The sequence below is a fragment of the Hippocampus zosterae genome, chromosome 9, assembly GCF_025434085.1.
Source record: "Hippocampus zosterae strain Florida chromosome 9, ASM2543408v3, whole genome shotgun sequence".
NCBI classification, from domain to species: domain Eukaryota; kingdom Metazoa; phylum Chordata; class Actinopteri; order Syngnathiformes; family Syngnathidae; genus Hippocampus; species Hippocampus zosterae.
Window position 1 is genome coordinate 2546755 of NC_067459.1, and position 14524 is coordinate 2561278.

The 14524-nt window shown below is 44.9% G+C and overlaps 1 protein-coding gene and 1 long non-coding RNA gene across 3 annotated transcripts in view; one reads left to right on the forward strand and one right to left on the reverse strand.

Moving 5' to 3' along the window:
• The window catches only part of plxnb1b (plexin b1b), a 211945-nt gene that overhangs the window by 22934 nt on the left and 174487 nt on the right, over window positions 1–14524 (forward strand). The gene's annotated exons all lie outside the window — the stretch shown is intronic.
• Window positions 5203–6383, reverse strand: LOC127607199 (uncharacterized). The gene is made up of 3 exons (XR_007964006.1): window positions 5828–6383; window positions 5506–5619; window positions 5203–5404 (listed from the first exon to the last, which is right to left on the reverse strand). It is a non-coding gene; the product is annotated as an uncharacterized LOC127607199 (long non-coding RNA).

Sequence of the window (14524 nt, forward strand, 5' to 3'; positions counted from 1 at the left end):
TTTGAATCTGGGATCTAGAAGTGTTGCTAAGGTTAACACACTCATAGATTCCAGACTGGAAGCAGTGACTCAACGATTCAGGTGTTTGTGGATTTGTATGGCTGCCTGTGTGTGCAAGGTTGAAGCGTGACGCTCAAGTTCATGATAAAGCATTTTCATCATCAAGATGACCTTTTGTCAGAGATTTTCTCGGACAAAGTTAAAGAAAGGACTCGGCACACAGGAAAATTGTCTTCAATATCGGCGGGAGCGGACCTCTGAGAGCGAACGACGGTTGTTGCTCCGCGATCACACTCGGCTCCCTCTCCGCCGGTTCGAACTTTTATTGCAAAATACAAGAAAGACCCTGCCCCAGAGATTAGCATACCGCACCCCCCGGTCCGGCCCCTCGGTAGTGATCTGATCTACCCGAATACACAAGTCACAGACTTGGCTGATGACTAATGTCCACCTGGGCGCGACAGCTGTTCCCAAACTGTCTTTTGGTATTCAACAACTCTTTCTTCCCAATTTGTTTATTCCCACTCTGTGATTGAATCTAGCCTTCGCCCCCCTTGCTTTGACGTGATTACTCAAGAAAAAGGCCCTCCGCCCAAACGGCCGACACCTCTGCGCTGAGTACCGTATTTTCACGACTATAAGGCGCCATTAAAAGTCTTAAATTTTCTCCAAAATGGACAGGACGCCTTATGGTGCGGAGCGTCCTTTATATGCGCTGAGTTCCAAAATCTGACTGACAGCCGACACGCTGTTTATATAGAGAAAAGGCGGAAGTGACTGTGGCCAGGCATGCGGGAGAGAAGTCGGCCAATCAGGGAAGGGTGGGCGTGTATATATACATATATGGAGAGAGAGAGAGGGAGAGAGAGAGTACAGGCAAGCTAGTCCGCCAATGGTGAAGGGTGGGCGTCTAAGTGGACGCCTCAAGCCAGTACCAACACTTGTATAGAGTGTGGCAATGTGCATTGTTGAAAAAAAACAACTCCGGTTTTGGTTTCTAAGAACCCCTGAAAATAAATTCGACAAAAAGACACGCCTACGAAGCTCAGTTCAAACTTAAAGCCACCGGTTATGCTTTTGGCATGCGTGCCCATCTCACAGCAGCGGTGAAAAAACAAGTCAAGCAAATGAACTCTGAGCTTGCCGTTATTCCCGGAGGCTTGACTAAAGAACTCCAACCGCTGGACATTGGCATCAACCGGGCGTTCAAAGTAAAGTTGCAAACGGCATGGGAACAATGGATGATCGATGGCAAACACAACTTTACAAAGAGTGAGAGGCAGCGCTTGGCGAGTTACGCCACAATACGCAACAACGAGAGGGAACGCGGCGTTTTTGATGGATTACGATACTTGCACAATTGTTCAATTCTTTCTACACACACACGCGCTGCCACCATGTTTCGCTCTGTTCTTTACTTTCAAATGTGGGAAAGCTTCACACGAGAGAAATGTTGACTTTGCTGTTGCTACTCCTTCTTTCCGCTCGGCAATGCGTAGCAACTCACACTAGCATGTGATGCATTCAATGACAACTGAGATGTGCAGTCCTCTGCTTCTGATACAGAGGATGAGGACTTTGATGGATTTCTGGGTGATGATTGATCGAAAAACGTGAGAACATTGTACGATGGCTAAATAAAATACACCCGAACTCAGTTCTGCTTTCGTTGCCTTTTTAAAAACGTGTTTTTATCTTATCTGTATGTCTTGGCATGCTACCGTATGCTTCAAGCTAACGTGTTAGAGTGCGCGCATGCATGCCGTATGTTTAAGCTGGTGTATGTTTTACCACTGTAAAACTGCGGCTATTCGTACGATGCGTCCTGTGTATGTGTAAAATACAGAAATGTCACGCATTAATGAGACTGCGGCCATTAGTACGATGCGTCGAATAGTCGTGAAAATACGGTATATCCAGGTATGCCCAAATTAACCGAAACTTTAAACATGATACAATTTTGCTCATAGATTCTTCTAACATTCCCACCTCTGTATCATAATTAAAGTTTTGTCAAACGCCCAGGTGACATTGATATGCAATTGCACGGTTGGGAGGAAAAACTGTCCTGAGGGGAAGCGGGTGGTGGTGTAACAAGATCAGGAAAGAATACCCTTCCCGGGCAATGGCTATACATTCAATGAAATCAAAATCTAATCTAAACACACATTAGATAAAAAGTAAAACCTAACAACTACTAACTAACCAATGAATATCAAAATCTAACCTAAACACATAGTAGATGAAAACCAAAACCTAACCTAAACACACAGTAAACGGAACTCGAAAACACACAGTAAATGAAAATCAAAACTATACTAACTACTAGATACAAGGTAAGCCAACCCAAGACATCAAACATTCACATCTGCAATGCCTTTCTGTGAAGTCATCATACGGGCTTACATAAGGTTACAGTAAATCAATCACCAAAGTCAGTGTTAAAATAGTCTTCGTCAGACTCCGTGTGCACCTGTTGGTACTCCGACATGGCCACAGTCAGCTGAGCCGCCACTTCACTTTGATAGCATCCGTGAATTTGGTGCACAACCTCTGACCAGCGGGATCGCATAAGCGACAGGAAAACAGGAAGAGAAAAATATACCAACAATTGTCTCCTGCCTCCCGACGTCGAATCCCATGAGACAAGTCACTCCTTTCGTGGGCCTGTGTGCCCACCGTGACTTCTCTTAGGCCCATGAGGATGACGCCGGTGCCGATGATGCTGATGATGCATAGGCAACGCTTGACTGCCCTTTCTGTGGTCTTCCTTGAGAGGGGTGTGTTTACCACGGAAAACCCTCTCTCCCACTGTGGTCTTTCGGCGGCACGCAAGATCAGCGCACTTGGACTTAGGTGCTGATTCTCCTTCTTGGGACTGGCGTCGCTAGGCCCCTCAACCTCAAACCGAAGGAACTTGCCCCGCGAATGGTGGATCCAGACGTGGCGTCCTTCGATCTTGACCGCAGTTTTTGTTGCTGCAATCACTTGAGAGGGGCCATTCCAGTGTTCACTGTCCCAGAGAAGTCTTTTCAGCACCTTGAGGAAATTCTGTTCACCACTCCGGACCTGGCGAGTCTGTGGAGCAGAACACCCTGGCAAGTCATTGTGCCTATGCATCTCTTTCTGATCAAATTGTGTTTTAGTCTCTCTCAATGAGCCTGGCTTTGACAGTTCCGTTAGTGCACTCCACAAATCCAGTCGATTGCGGGTGGTACGCAGTGTTGCTTCAAATCAGTGTCCAACAATTCGCCCAATGCTTTCACGACGGTTCCCGAATCATCGCGAGCGCTCGAAGACAGTTCAACCCATTTTGAAAACACATAAACAATGACAAGACGGTATCGTTTCCCTTATGTTTTGTTCAAGCAGATTGCACAATGTCTACAAAAAAATTTTGGGTGAAAAATGCATAATCCTATGTGTATGATAATATTGGTGCACCTGTGCTATCATCGCTATCATCCCCCCTGTTGACACATGTGCCAAGCCATGTGTCAACCTCGCGGCACACTCAACGCTCCCTTATTTGTCCAATATTTTTGTTCTGTGTGAGGTGCTAAAATTTGTCTTAATTTCAAATCATCCTGTGTTGTGTTCTGTGCCTCTATTGTTAGTACGTCACGTGTCACTGCAATTTGTCAGCTGAAATGAACGGCCGGAGTAGTCATCACTTCCCAATTGATGGATTGACGCACCCAGCCATCCTGTGTTTCCTCGCACCCCGGATTGGCGGGGGAGGGGCTCCACAGGTGGTTTGGAACGGAACTCGCAAGGTTATTCATGTTTTTCCACTCACATTGCTCTGGTTTGCCGAGCGGTATGAAAATGTGTTGCCCTTGTGAGTTGAGGTCCTGGTGTCTGCTTACGTCTTAGTCACGTGCAGGTTGTTCGCCGTTTGCACGTTACCTCCTGGCTAGTGATGGGTCCATGAGGCCTCATGAGGCGTGTCGACACACTGACACACTGTGTTGATACTGTGCTGATACTGTGTCACTGACCACTGCCACCTGCTGGACCTTCAAGATCCCTGCATCCAACCCACTCAACAGACTTTACTGACTGATAATTTTTTTGTATATTGAACATATAAAATATACAATTCGGTAATAAATTGGCAAAAAGTGAAGGTAAGATATAAAAAAAGGAAAATAAAATAGTCATCATCGCAAATATGTGTTCAAAGGAGTAGAAAGAAGTAAAAAAACCCTAGAGTCCTACCCCTTCTTATATATGAATTGATCATTTTTCAAAATAGAAAAGAAAGTCTACATATCAACAAATGCTTTTACCCTTATGTATGCTGTACTTATACATTTTTACAACTTTAGGTTTGTATATACAGTACATACTCATTGGAGCACAAGTATATGTCGATTTTCTCATATTCATAATGGATGCTACATTTCATTAATATATTAAATAATCTCATCAATGTATTCCTGATGTATTGCTATATTTCATGGGTGTATCGAATTTATTAGCTTAATTCTGATTTGTGTAGTTGTCTTGTACTACTCTCAAATTCATTTTTAATCTCAGCAAGAGAGTTACTCATTTTACTGGTCCGTTTCAGAATCATTCCACAGATTTACACCTATTACAGATACACTCCTTTGCGTGATGTTTGTTCGTGTTTTGGATTTTTCTGTATAGGTTAGTACCCCTTAAATTATGACAACTTTCTCGAATTTTAAAAAGCTTCTGGATGTTTTGGCAAAGGAGGTTATTGTGTGCTTTGTACATTAATTGGGCGATTTTGAAGTCAACCATTTCATGAGATTTCATTGTTTAATTTGATAAACAGTGGATTTGTGGGTTCCGTCTATTTGGAGCCAGTGATTGTTCTGATTGCTTTGTATTGTAGTTTTAAAACAGTGTTTTACTGGCATTTCCCCATATTTCCACACAATAGGTCAAATATGGAAGTAATAAAAGTGTGTACAAGGATTTCTTATTCAGCACATCCTTAGTTTTGGGAGGATCCCTATGGTTTGGGATATTTTTCTTTTATTATCCATTATGTAGCTGCCAGCACGGTTTTGCATCTACAACTGTTCCAAGACATTTTCATAAGGTCATTCATCGATTTGATGAAGTGTATACAATATCATTCACATCCATGCATTCATTTTGCAACATTCAATGTGTTCAAATAATGTGAAGATCATTTGAATGAGGATGCTTGTGGGCTTTGATTTCACATTTTTATTGAGAAAAATAAGATGCTCCAATGTTTTAAACTTCAGCCTGTTGCGTCTTTTACAAGCAATTTCTCCTGCTGTGAAGAACACACGCTCACAAGGGACGGATGTGGCTGGCGTACAAAGGAACTCCTTTGCGAGGTGGGAGAGGTTTGGGAAAGAAGTGTGTTGGTCCTTCCAGTACAGCTGCTTCCTGGAACCTTGATTGTCAAACATGGAGTGGAGAGTCAACCAATAATTACTGATTGTCAATTAATCATCAACATAGCAACCGTGAAAAGATGAGTAAACGTTTGTATACCTGGCGTAATACCGGGTGTATCGCGAACTTCATTCTCATGCTTGGCCCGATAATGCCTCAGCATGGTGGAGGTGCTTCTGTTGGCGAATTGACTTGGCAAATTCGACATTTCACCTGTAATGAAATGTTGGCGAATTGACTTGGCAAATTCGACATTTCACCTGTAATGAAATGTGAATTAGAAGTAACTAAGAGTTATCTTGAAATGTATTCGGATTAGAATGGTACAACACGTCAATAATCTGAGAGGCACTCGGCGAGTGCCTCTCGCCGAGAGGGTCTCGGCGACAGAAGGCGATTTGAATAAATAAATAAATAATACCTTATTCTCCAGGACATCAAAATGGTCCCACACGGCGGATGATTTGCGTCTCTGCTCCATAATCGGCAAGGAAGGCAAGGCACGAACACGAAGTCTGCACTGACACGAGCTTCGACAAGCGAGCGTGAGTGAGGTCTGGCTTGTTTCGGCAGGTGTTCCTTATAAACACTGTGTGGCGGGCTTTTGCTGCGTCAACGCCCTCTGCACTGAGTCGACGCCCCCTGGACTAAGTGGCGCAGCCTGTACTGTGCCAAGCAGCCGATGCAGTCTAAACTGCACCGGTGCAGTTCACGTGTCAATTAGCAGCCTGGACTGTGTCAACGCAGCCGATGTGTCAATTAGCAGCCTGGACTGTGTCAACACAGTCGATGTGTCAATTAGCAGCCTGGACTGTGTCAACGCAGCCGGTGTGTCAATTAGAAGCCTGGACTGTGTCAACGCAGTTCACGTGTCAATCACGTGACGTAATGAGCCAGCACATGCATCGACACGTGGTTTGCTCTGTGAGCCCGGCGCATGTGTCAATGCATCGGTGTCGCTGGACCCATCACTACTCCTGGCTGTAATTTGCTACCTGCCAATCGAACTAGACATTCGGAACTCCGAGTTACGTCATCGTTCGGTAAATCGAGTGTCCAAAAATAGCGAGCATCATCTTGACTATTCCCCATGCGGGCTTCAACCTGGCCCTTGTGATTCACGATGGTGTAAATCTCGAGTTGCGTTTGAGCATCCCGTCCTAATAAATTATGTGGACAGCGAGAATTTAGCACGGCTTCGACGAGTGCCTTCCGATTTGGGTCTGTGGGGGAAGTAATGGTTACTGTTTGCGATAACGTCAGGGGCTGCACGGAGCCATGTGCTCCTTTCATGTGAATTTTGCCATCGCTTGGCTTCACAGTATCGCGATCCCAACGACCGAGAACAGTGATATCGGCACCCGTGTCAACAAGGAAGACTGTCGGGATTCCTTCGACCAACAACGTCATTTCCGGTTTAGTTATGGACGAGGTTTGACATCTCAGCAGGTAGTTCTCTGTGTCGAAAACATGGTTGCTACCGGCTAAGATGTCACCCTCGTCCTCACTTGAGGCGGGCGATTCAAACAAAGGCGCAGAGGCCTTTATCGCTGTCATAGCTACCTCCTCTTTTTTATTCTGTATTGTCTGTAAATCCTCCTCATCTGATGAGGAGGTCCCCGTGCTACTATCACGCTCCCGCACGCGCCTGCCTCCCTGAGGTGGGTCAAATTTCGTCCGGTATAAGCTCTTTTCCGGGGCTACGCCGGAGCTAATTTGCACGTGTGAACGCTCTACTGGGGCAGCCCCGGCGCAGCACCGGACAAAATCTTGCCGTGTGAACAGCCCTCTTGATTTCAACCCTATTTGCGTCATGGGTCATTTTTCCCCGAAGACCACCTTTATACTTTTTTTTGTACAACTTCCATGGAATAAAAAAAAAATTTCAAATTTTCTGCAGTTGGGCACAATCTAGGAAAAGTCATATTCCGTGACGGGTCATTTTGACCCGAGGACAACAGGAGGGTTAGAGGGCCGGATCAAATGTGCCGTAGTTTTTGGAGTCCTGGTCTATTGGATGCGATCATGTTTGATGCTGCATCACTCACAAGACATTTTACTTTGTTGGTTATGGCCCAGTCCTCCATCATGCCCCTTTTGACCTGGGCCAAATTGTCTGAAGTGTGATTCTGTGGAAGGTATTGTACTTCCAACACTGATGAACACAACTGCATATTCACATTGATGTAGTGACAGGTAACTAACCTGTCACGACATTACGATGCCAAGTAAGCCTCCATGTTCACAGAGGTCCACATGTCACTGCCACAGCTTGTTGTACTTCCATTTTGACTTTTTCCCATTCCTCTTGGTATTAGTTGCCCACCATTTTTTGATGGTCTGAAATATTAAACGAAAGGAAATAATACATTTAAATTAGAGGCGATTAATCTCATCCACATCATCTACTACTTTATGGAACTTTCACACAGACCTTTCTTATCAGCAAAACATATGAGAGTTCAAGGACCTGAATCAGTTCCTTGAACCCTTCACTCTCCACAATGCTGGGGGTCTGGCAGTCCTTGACAATTAAGTTCATAAATACCTCATCGAGCAACTGCTTCCTGGAAGCTTGATTGTCAAACATGAAGTGGAAAGTAAACCAATAATGATTACAGATTGCCAATTAATTATCAACAAACCAACTGTGAAAAGGTAAGAGAATGGCTGTATACCTGTCTTTATCCTTGGTGTATCGGGAATGTCATTCTCATGCCTCAGCATGAGGAGGTGTTTTTGTTGGTAAATAATTCTGTATGGCAAATTCGTCATTTCACCTGCAATAAAATATGTGAACGGTAAACCAAGAGTTACCTTGAAATAATTTGAATTAGAATGGAACAAGAAAAGTAAAAAAAATCTGACAGACAAAGACATGAATAAATACCTTTTTCTCCAAAAGAAGATCAAAATAGTCCCACGCGGCTGCCACTTTGCGTTTCCCCTGGAGCTGCTCCATAATATGCATGTACTTCCACAAGCAAGGGTGAGGTTTGGCTTGTTTCGGTGGGCGTATCGCGTTGACAGATGTACTTCCTTGTAACACAGTTTGGCGGGTTTTTGCGGAGTTGACGCCTCATGAACTGCTTCGACGCAGTTCATGCATCGGTCACGTGATTGTCTTAAAGCAGTACGCGCACTGACGCTCTGTTAGCTCAGCGCGTGCCTCGACGCATCGGTGTTGCGAGACCCATCACTATCGTTCTTGCTCGCTTCCTTCCTCATTTTGGAAGGTACTGTATAGTAATTTGATTTTGCTTTTGTTTGTCATGTGAATTGGACTCTTGTCATCTTATTTGTATTCTCGGTGTTCCATTACCTTCCCCTTTGCAATCGCCTTTTGTTGATCCTCGTTTTTCCCTGGATCCTCGTGACCAGCATTTTCTGTTTTGCATGTTGTTGATTTTGAGTTTTTGGGATCCGAAACATTATTCGGTTTGAACCTGACGGAATAATGTGACCATAATGGATCCGCAGATTCAGACAGATTTTGGAATGCTTTGGCCAACCAAGGACGACTGGTGGGTCGGCAGGGAACTGTGTGTGCGACACGGTCGCACTGCTGGCTCACAGGTTTCAAGAATTAGGCTAGAATTAGGCTAGAATTAGGCTAGTGCATTGAGCAGTTGGGCACTCAAGGGACACCCCCCCCCCCCCTTGGAATCTCGAACTGTCGTGTTGGGGAACTACCAACTACGATCATTTTCTGGGAACCAAAATTACCCCTTCACGCTATGGAGGTGACCCTGGACTTTGTGGGCAATTTAGTCACATGTACTCTTTGATTTTCGAGCAGGAACCAGGGTCACCGTGAACTGTCGGCCATAGTATTGGCACTCCAGGAATGGCATCACCCAGTTCAACTTCACATTAACCAATCACCAAGGATCTCGTAATAAAAAGACTGATGCTCTCTCCTGACTTCATGATCCAACAGTGGATGAGACCAGGACTGAAGCCATTCTTCCTGGCCATTGCATCATGATCATGATGATCATGGTCATCACTGGGAGATCAAGCAGTGAATCAAGGAGGCTTTTAAAGAAACATCTGTTCCTGAGGGTTGTCCCGAGGGCCGTTTATTAGTTCCAACGGCGTTCTGAGATGTTAAAATGGGGGGCATGCTTCTAAAGTGGCATGCCATCATAGAGGAAACGGCACAATCGTCACGAAAAATCAATGCTTCTGCTGGCCCGATTATCAAGGAGGCTGTCAAGAACTTGTTCAGCCTGTATGTGTGGCAAAACTTCACGACTGCTTCGGCCATTGCCTGGTCACTTATTTATTTGAATTTTATTAGTGGACTTACTGTGTCGCAAGGAAAATTTGTTATACTTGCCGTTGTGGACCAATTTTCCAAAATGACTCATTTCTTGGCCCTCTCCAAGCTCCTATCATTGTTAGACAGCGCTCAGCTGCTCAAACGTGTGTGTGTTCCGACTCCAGTGTATATCTTGGGACATTGTCTCCGATCGTGGGCCTCAGTCTCATATGTGGAAGAGATTTTACAGAGCTATGGGAGCCACGGCCAGCCTCTCGTCAGGCTATCATCTGCAGTCTAATGGCTAATGTGAAAGGGTCAACCAAGACCTGGAGACGGTCCCCCGGTGTGTCAGCTTTCATCAGCCTGCTACATGGGCCAGTCACCTGCCATGGGTTGAATACGCCCACACCGTCGCCTTGTCTGTCACATGTTGGGCCCCGTTTATGGCTGCATAACGTTACCAACACCCACTATTTCCTTCCCAAGAAGGTCAGGTAGACATCCTGTCCATTCAACTTCACTTGAAGTAAGCCTATCGTGTTTGAAGGGAGAACAGAGCAGCGTTATCGACCACTGCCGAACGCAATAAGTGAATTACAGAATGTTGACGATGTCCTGCATCAAGTCAAGTCGAGTCACGTCAACAGTATTTATAGAGCACTTTCAAACAGCCATCACTGCATACAAAGTGCTGTACATGGAGCGATTTAACATACACAATAAACAGTAAGACGAAATGGTAATAAAGGCGGTAGAAAGCACCAAGCAGTAAAATCATGCTGAGTCGAACGCCAAAGAATACAAGTGGGTTTTGAGGAGGGCTTTAAAGATGGGCAGCGAGGAGGCTTGTCGAATGTTCAGTGGGAGGTCATTCCAGAGAGAGGGACCACCAACAGAAAAGGCTCGATCCCCTCTGAGCCTCAGTTTAGTTCTTGGTACTTCTAACAAAGACTGGTCCACAGACCTGAGGCGCCGGGCAGGTGTGTAGGGGCGGATGAGCTCAGAGAGGTAAGGTGGCGCGAGATTATTTAGAGATTTGAAAACAAAGAGGAAGATCTTGAAAATAACTCTAAAATGAATGGGGAGCCAATGACGGGATGCCAGAGTAGGAGTTATATGCTCCCTCTTACGAGTACCAGTCAAGAGGCGAGCAGCGGCATTCTGGACCAGCTGAAGGCGCTTAATGGAGGACTGGCAGACTCCAAAGTACTGGGCATTACAGTAATCGAGCCGGGATGTGACAAAGGCATGGATTACTGTCTCAAAGTGTTCATGTGAGAGGAAAGGTTTTATTTTGGCCAGCTAAGGTGAAAGAAGCTGGATTTAACAACGGCACCAATTTGCCGATCGAGTTTGAAATCACTGTCCAGTTCAAGGCCCAAGTTTGAGACCGTTGATTTCAAATAAGGAGACAGGGGGCCCAAGTCTACAGGATGGAATGTACAAGGGCCACTGGGAGCAAACAATATCACCTCTGTCTTATTTTCGTTGAATTTCAAGAAATTTTGTGCCATCCAGGTTTTGATTTCTTCCAGACAGGATAGGAGTGGCCTTAATGAGAAGGCGTCTTTCTTGCTCAGTGGGACATAGATCTGGCAGTCATCTGCATAGCAGTGGAAGGGAATACCATGTTTGCTTAAGATGGAACCCAATGTCCATCAGAGTATCGCCCTGAACATAAGGTATTGCTTTCCATGCAGGATCTGCATCTGGCAGGCAACTCGCGTAAGTTTGGACCTAGGTCATCAGACCTTTCAAGGTGGAGGCTATTGTGAACCCGGTTTCTGCCAAACTCTGCCTTACACCCATTCACAAGATCCATCTTGTATTCCATGTGACACTGCTCAAGACCGCGGAGTCCAGTCCACTGGCGCCTCCATTGACCCCTCGACCTCCTCCTTGTATTGTTGACGGCGATCCTGTGTACACTGTCTGAGAGATTTTGGATTCCAGACGTTGACACAGAGGTGTGAAGTATCTGGTTGACTGGTAAGGCCACCGTCCGGAAGAGTATCAATAGGGGCCCCACTCCTGGATCTTGGATCCTAATCTGTGAGATCCATTCTGCTGATCCGTCCAAACCGGATCGGTAGTCAGCCAGGAGGCGTCCGTTGAGGGTGCAGTTGGGGTGAAGGGCGTTTCCCTTCTGCCGGCGCACTTAATGAGAGAAGCCCTTTGTCCGTAAAACTTACTGGGGCGATCATTGTGATGTTTTTAGAGGTTGATGTGGGGATAGATCGAAATGTCTCCAAACATTTTGTTGACATTCACTGAAAAAGAATCAAAGACAGCAATAACATAGCCAAACCATATGTGGATTGGAATACATTTTTAAATGGACAAGGGAGCTGCTTCCACCATGACCTTATCTGTTTGTGCTCACACTAGTGTGAGATTTGGCAGAACTATGAGAGCTTTGGTGGGATTTCACAGCTATTCAAATTTGAGACTGTTTAAAAGTAGTTACCTTCTCCTTCGTTAAAGAGAATGCGAATAATTTACTTGTTTGTTTTGTACTTGTTGTATAGGTATTTCTCCATTGCAGTATTTTATAAAGTAACCTTCAGTTCTTCTCCTTGAATGGATAAAATGTGACACCAATTTTAAAAACTATAAATACTGTTGACTTGACTTGACTATCAGAAGCAACAGTCATATTGTCGTCTGTGTGTGTGTGTGTGTGTGTCTAGGGTGTGGAAAATAATCGATATTAATCGATAAATCAATGCGCACGTGCGCGATGCGAGTCCATCGGCTCATTCACTGGGTACGACGCGATTGAAGGGTGAAATCGAGATTCATCACGATGCATTGGTGGGTATCGGTAAAATCCGATTCAAGCACCGTTTTATTCATGTTAAACGTCACCTATCTGCCCTTTCCTAGGCGCAATGAATGCACCATCATTGTTTTGCGTTTTGTGTTGAATACGGACGGTAGCCGTGCGTCACATATAGTCCAGTACACAACTAGCGAAACACTATGGAAGTTCGCGCAAGCAGCAGCGAGGAAACTACTGTATTTAATGCTTCCGCAACATTCAGAGCTTATGTTTGGAAATACTACGGCTTTGAAAAGAAAGACGGAAAGATTGATAAAAGCTCCGTAATTTGCAAAGAATGTCACACTACGAAGCCATACAACGGCAGCACCACAAATATGCAGACCACTTAAAACAATGGCACCACATCACCGACAAGTTTCCCGCCCCCTCCCCGCGCCTCCCCGTCCAGTTCCTCGTTGGACACCGGAGAAACTCTTGGCAAACCAGGTCAGGATCAGAAAAAAATCGCCTCTTATTTTGGGGGTCCCCTTGCAGCTCACTGTGACCGCGCAAGGAAAAACTATATATGGATGACTCTTTTGGACATTTCATTTTGACACTCAGTGAGAGTGGTCTGTGTATGCTACAATACACACAGCAGCTTTGAGGCTGTGACTGCCACATTCTTTCAATTGTATTTTTTTTCCTGTCCTATGGAGATGGATATTTCATATAAAACACTCAGTGAGTAGTCTGTTTGTGTTTACACTACAGCAACAGCTGTGAGTCTCAGGTGCCAAATTGTTTACATTTTCTTTGCACAAAACCCAATTGTGAATGGGCTTAAATAAGTAGTTTTACACGTTCTACTGTTTATAAGGAATAAAGTGGTCTACTTTTTGCAATACCATACTGAATTCCATCTTTTTTAAAACTTTTTTTCTTTGCGTATTTGCATCATGTTTAATTGCACAATATCACAACAAATTGCACTGTATCGTATCGGATCGCATTGATTTGAACTAAATGTGTATCGCGTCGTATCACATCGTGAAGACGGTGAAACGTATTGCATCGTGTCGCCAGAAAATCCCATGTATCGTTTAAGTATCGCATCGCTGGTAGTGCATCGAGATGTGTATCGACTCGTCCTCAGTGCTGAGATTCACATCCCTTGTGTGTGTGTGTGTGTGTGTGTGTGTGTGTTTTAGCTCCAGCTGGGGTGAAGGGCGTTTCCGTCCAGCTGGCGCACCTGTTCCCTGTCATCATTACCCTTGTATTGAAGGACTCTTGACATTTGTCACTTTTTGTTGGATTATTAGGGCGGCCCGGTAGTCCAGTGTTTAGCACGTCGACTTCACAGTGCAGAGGTACTGGGTTCAATTCAAGCTCCGGCCTCCCTGTGTGGAGTTTGCATGTTCTGCCCGGGCCTGCGTGGGTTTTCTCCAGGTAATCCGGTTTCCTCCCACATTCCAAAAACATACATGGCAGGCTGATTGAACACTCGAGAATTGTCCCTAGGTGTGAGTGTGGGCGTGGATGGTTGTTTGTGTCTGTGTGCCCTCCAATTGGCTGGCAACTGATTCAGGGTGTCCCCCGGCAACTGCCTCAAGACTGCTGGGATAGGCTCCAGCACCCCCCGCGACCCTTGTGAAGATGAAGCGGTTCGGAAGATGAACGAATGTTGGATTATTGACCTCATTTGCCGTTCATGCTCAAGTGTTGTTTTCTCGACCTCTCGATCTTGTCATCATCGTTCTTCCATTAATTCCATGTTTTGTAAGTATAGTCATTGTTCAGTCATTTGATCATCTCTGCATTTCTGGGATCCGAAACATTATTTGGGTCGTTTCGAACTTGCCACATAAATATGAGTTAAATACCTTAATTGTGTTGCAGCTCAATATGAATAAAATCCAATCTCACTTTAGTCCCAAGGGTGGTATTGATTTTCCACAATGACTTCCTGAACTTACATGCCCGAGGGAGGTAATCAAATGGCACTGGCCTTATTTTTTTATGTCATTGTCATGCATACATTATAAGCAATTTGTGTTTTCCAAAACATTTGTTCAAATGTTAAGGTT